At 34.1% G+C, this 5,654-nt stretch overlaps 1 long non-coding RNA gene across 1 annotated transcript; it reads right to left on the bottom strand.

Annotated features, from left to right (window-relative positions):
* Positions 1-3,058: 3,058 nt before the first annotated feature.
* LOC115927313 lies at positions 3,059-4,937 on the bottom strand. Its single transcript, XR_004065558.1, has 2 exons — positions 4,420-4,937; positions 3,059-3,624 (listed from the first exon to the last, which is right to left on the bottom strand). It is a non-coding gene; the product is annotated as an uncharacterized LOC115927313 (long non-coding RNA).
* Between the last annotated feature and the right edge of the window lie 717 nt (positions 4,938-5,654).

Genomic DNA, 5,654 nt, shown 5'->3' with positions numbered 1-5,654 from the left:
GTTTTACACTTTCCCTTTAGCCATGTACCTACATGTTGTTATATATGTTAAAGGTGACACCCTGGACCAATACAATTTGATAAGAAAAACAATCTACCAGTTATTTCTGATTTTTACTAAATTTTTACAATTTTGTAGATTTAGCTCCTTTTGGAATAAAACATGGATTTAGCTCCTCTTGGAATGAAATGGATTTAGCTCCTTTTGGAATAAAACTGTGATATTTTGTTTACTTTCTTTTCCAAGGTTTCTTTAGTTGTGATTTCACTATTACTATTTAAAAGGAAAGGTTTGTTACTAAATTTGAATAAATTTCAGTGACTTTATGAACAAATTTAGGTTCAAGATCATGTTTCATTTCAAAAGGAGCTAAATCTACGAAGAAAAAAATCTAAAAATTTAGTAAAAATCAAAAATAACTGGTAGTTTTTTTTTATCACATATAATTGGTCTAGGGTGACACCTTTACAGTATACAGAGTAAGTCAACAAAAAGTTTACACCTAGAAAATTACTAATTATTTTATAAATCATCTATGAACACTAAATTATTTTACATCCTATGAAAGAGTGTTTTAACCCGAATCTTTTAGTATAATTGTTTGTGTAGAGTGTGTTCACGCTTGAATGAACAGGATGCATTGTTTGCGAGAGTGCAAAAATCGACTTGCGCCAAAGTTGCTTAAATTGGCTTGGTAACATTGTTGAAGGTTGATGAAAAAAATGCTTAATTTTTGTATAAAATGTTACTTACTATATTCCTTCTACTGTACTAACCCACTGACATGCAAATAAATCCTTAACAAATTCTCAATCCACGAAGATATCTATGGTCTTCTTTGAAGGAGTCGATTTATGACACCCTCTAACAGTGATTAACAGTAAATTCTCCCAACCCTTTTTGAATTTTCCCAACCGTTTTTCCATGTAAAAAAGACATAAAACAGGCTATACAAAATATGTCAACACTAAGATTTCTGGAATGGAATGTAGAGCCATTTTATTGCTTTGTGACGATTTCCATTCACCTAAATTGTAATTGAATTGTAATAATATAGTTGGGAGAATTAAGGAATCGATCAGATCAGTCTTTCCCAATTCGTTCCATGAATAATGGTCCGTTTTCACTCAAATTTTCAGATTATCTTTAATTGTACATATAGCATTAAAGTCATTACCTTAGCACCACTATCCCTCATCTAATTTAATCTTGGCCATCATAAGAAGTGGGTTATTGATGTAGACAAATGCTCATTTACCCTTTACAACTCTTTTCATGTATTTTATTACCAAAGAAGAAAAAAAGCCAGCCAGTCACTCAATATAGACTGGGATGCATACATCAAAAAGTGCTCTAGTTTGTGGTTCTTGCGACCACCGAGCGGCAACTACCTGAATTTTTGCACAATGATGGAAAAAAATAAGAACAATAACCACACAAACTCGTCAAGCGTGAAAGTTGCACATTAATTAGTAATCATACTTTAGATTAATCATAGTTTTGTTTGTCGCCCTCTTGAGTCCAAATAGAGAAAATAAGCCCAATGCGTGTGGATATCGATCTACTGTTCCTTTTTTTTTCGAGGTGAATATTGTGATGTGCAGGATGTTGAACTTTGTAATTCACATGATTAAAGAATAAAGTGTGAACTTAGCTTAGCTTTACATCCTATGCGAGGGATTTTTTTTTTTTGGGGGGGGGGGGGAGGGGGGTTGCTGCAATTTTTTTATTTTTTTTTACTTAATGAATATAATTAGACCAACAATCATGATTATGATGATACTGATCTAATTTAATAATAACATAAATAATAACTATAATAAGCATGATAACAATGATAATACTAACAATAAAGATGATATATTGATATGAACATGAAAGTGATATTTATGATAAATTATATAGATCTTGATTTAATTATAATTAGTGAAGTAATTTTTATTAATATTAGGATGATTATATTATTTTAAACTATCACCATTGCTTTGTGTTGATACGTGTATATGCTCATCACATTTTCTTTTCCTCGACTCTCTGATCTTCTTTTCCAAAGTATCCTTCACCCACATTTTACTCTCATGTCACCCCCTCCCCCCCCCCCCTCCTTGACTCTCTCTCTCTGATTTTTTCTCTCTATACATTCACTCTGTCTTTTGCTCTCTCTCTCTCTCTCTCTCTCTATCTCACTCATTGTTTCTTTAATCTCTACCTCTCTATCTCAATCTTCCTTTCTTGCCTAATTCAACCCCCTCCCCCCCCCCCCCCTGCAACATCGCAGACCGTAAATAATTTTGACTGAATGACAAAAAGTATCCACACAAGGACAAAAGCATCATCATATTCAATTTGTATAATATTGATAACAGTACTGAACATTATCATAACTTGCACATTTGACACATAATAAATGCATGTAGTTATTATTTTACGTTTTCAGCTTTTCTTCATTAACAGCATTTCATGAGATACTATGTCATTAACCTTTCTCTTCTTATTCTGAGTTGCACATCCATTGAGTATGCAGTGTAACAATAAAGTTATGCGTGCACATACTAATCATGTGTATCAATGTCAACCACATATATGTACATACATTAGCTTTGAATAACTATCAACATACATATACCGGTAAACAAAACATAAATATAAAGTATGCAATACATGTACGTACAAAAATCTTCAGCATTATATAATTTTTCTAAGGACACAGATAAATTCCAATATAAATTAATATGAAACCGTGTCAAAATCGTCACAATATTAAGACAAACTGGTATTTCTTGCAAAACAAAATATCTAGTTGAAAATTTCTTTCGCTCACGTTTTAATACCAAGCTACTTGTAAATATAGGCAAATAATAGGAAGATTTGTGCAAGAACTTAGATAGAAGTGTGATTAAAGCAATGAATATTCAAATAATGATATATTGACCATGATAAACATGCTCAAATAAAAATAGAATATCACCTCTTCATTGATTTATACACTTATACAAGTGATTTTGATACATGAATATAAAACAAGTGAATTGGTGTTCTGTTAATACAGCTTTTAAAAAAAACCTATAAGAATTTACCACTTTTACGAGTCATTGGAAAAATGACAAACTATTCTTACTGCCTTCATCGCAAGGGATTTTGAAACATACATGTAGAATTGTAGATATATGTTAATACAACTCAAAATATAAGAATTATCTACCAAGTGACATACTATTCTTGCAGTGCATCACAAGTGATTGTGATACATGAATTATAGGAAGCGAGATGGATGGCTCAGTCGGTAAAGCGTCTGCCTGTCAAACCAAAGATCTCTGGTTCGAATCCCATGCACCCAGGCGGATGACTGAAGCCTGCGTTGTGTGTAAACGTGACCTTCCCCTTGTTTCATAGACACAGGCTATGTTAAGTGGAAAACAATCCATCCCTCGGATAGGACTTTAAATGGAGGCCCCGTGTACAGGAAAGTCACACCCTTGCACGTTAAGAACCCATTGCACTATTCGTATAAGAGTAGGAGGAAACCCCGGTGTAGTGGTCCACCCGCATACCCCAATCAGGCAAAGTATATATATGGCATCAGCAAGAATCTTCAGTATTGAAGGAGGCAGAATGGCAGATTATCTTGAAGAAGAAGAAAAAAAACAAGTGGATTGGTTTTCTGTTAATTTACAACATCGAAATAGAAGATTTCTCTACCAAGTCACATACCGTACTATTCTTGCAGTACATCGCGATTGGTTTGAATACTTAAAAAGATTAATATATGGTAATGATACTTGAAATTAAACAAGTTCTGTTAATACAGCTCGAATTATAAGAATTCTCCTTAACCTCCACAAGCTATTGGCAAATTGGAAAAGTGACATACTATTTGTGCACTACAATGTACATCGCAAGTGATGTTTATACATGAATATGATATAAGTTTTCATACAGCTCGAATTGTGGTGGAGTGAGATTAAGAATCCATATATTGTCGGTCTATTTCGCTTGCAAAATTGTAATGACTTTGCGATCATTTGCCCGTTTTGTAAACAAACTTGGATGGTATTGGTAGATGCTCTACAGCTAGTGACCTGACTGACTTCAATGTTATTTCGGGGTCACAGATACCTTAATTATGTCAGACGTTAAACGAGTTTAAACCAGAACAAATTTACATTACTGTGAATGAATTATAGCCCTACTCCGTACTCTAGCCTACTCTAGCTCTGCTCTGTAGGTTAATGCAATTCAGGTACAATTTTAGACACCTAAATTGCAGTAATACTAAAACACAATAAATATCACATCTACACATCATATCGTATTGGTACGAACATGATTCGATTTATTGTCTAAACATGGCATCATGCCACTATTTGCCAAACAAAGGCCATGCAAGTGCTAGTGCATACATACAGCTACATAGCCCACCTTGTTGTTGTGCATACATCGTCACTCATTGCATCGTCTGCTTTGGTTGCGATGACACTTTCTGGACGATTCTTCAGCTCTTTCCATAGGGTGGAACACTCTAAAAACTGATTGAAGTTTTTCTCTAAAAAGGGAATAACTCGTTCATGGGTTTCGATTGCGTGCATGAAACAGTAAAAAGAAGTTTTCCCCTCAGAATCATCAGCTTCCGACGCAATGATGAAGACATGTACGCGTCCATCTTGTACAGTGAAGGTGATTTGCAACGAGTGATGCGATTGGTCGAGAGAGGATTCACCCTTCCAAATCGGATGAAACGCGCAAGCTGGTTGGCTTACGATCATGCTGAAAAAATAAATATTTTTCTCGGTTTTTTTCAAATTACTAAAAAATGTTCCATTTTCACGCTTGTCGAGTTTGAGACAAGACATTTATAATATTTATACATAATATCTGAGAATATAAGGTAGTTGTCTAACGGTGGTCACAAGAAATCGACTTTTTGGGCTTTGCATCCCGGTCTAATAGTGTCTGACAGTGAAGTCTAGCAAGTAAACGGGTTTCCTTGCATAATTTGAATATGAGGACACTGCTAACGTTTAAATGTCACAGATAGGACATGCATGACATATTCATAATTCCTGCAAAGTTCTACAGAATTTGAGGTTGGCTGCAAAAGGGACATAGTACCTTTAACACATGATCGTTCAGTTGCTAAATAGTGATGTTTTAGTGGGTAGACACCCCTAGTGAGGACAAATAACATGTTTGTTAACTTACCAACCCATACAACTTGAAATGTATTTAGCATGGAACTAAGCTTGCGGGGTTCTTTATATGATCATACTGAGTAAGATTTACATGTTTAATTTGTCTGCCAAACGCGTAATCACGAATCGTCTCGCTTTAAATTGAAAATAATTTTACGAAAAAAAAAAACGTTTTAATTCGAATGAAAATGAAATGTTTTTGAATGATCGTTTTAGGAATTTAAATGCTAAAAAACGAATTTGAACGAAAAATAACAGCTGCGGTGACAGAATCGGCGAAATTGAATGAACATAAAATGAATTTGTGTGGCCAACTTACGAAAGTGACCGAGAAATCCTATAGTTCAAACTATGGGAGAAATTTTAATATAACAAATAGTGGTAGACTGGAATTACAAAAGTCACCCGTTTTTATCAGTCGTATTACACGTGTGTGTAAAATGTGTAGTTTATCAATATAGATAA

The sequence above is a fragment of the Strongylocentrotus purpuratus genome, unplaced genomic scaffold (genome assembly GCF_000002235.5).
Source record: "Strongylocentrotus purpuratus isolate Spur 01 unplaced genomic scaffold, Spur_5.0 spur5_scaffold_20, whole genome shotgun sequence".
Taxonomy (NCBI): domain Eukaryota; kingdom Metazoa; phylum Echinodermata; class Echinoidea; order Camarodonta; family Strongylocentrotidae; genus Strongylocentrotus; species Strongylocentrotus purpuratus.
The sequence above is the reverse complement of the archived record's forward strand: the minus strand, read 5'-3'. Positions and strand labels throughout refer to the sequence as shown.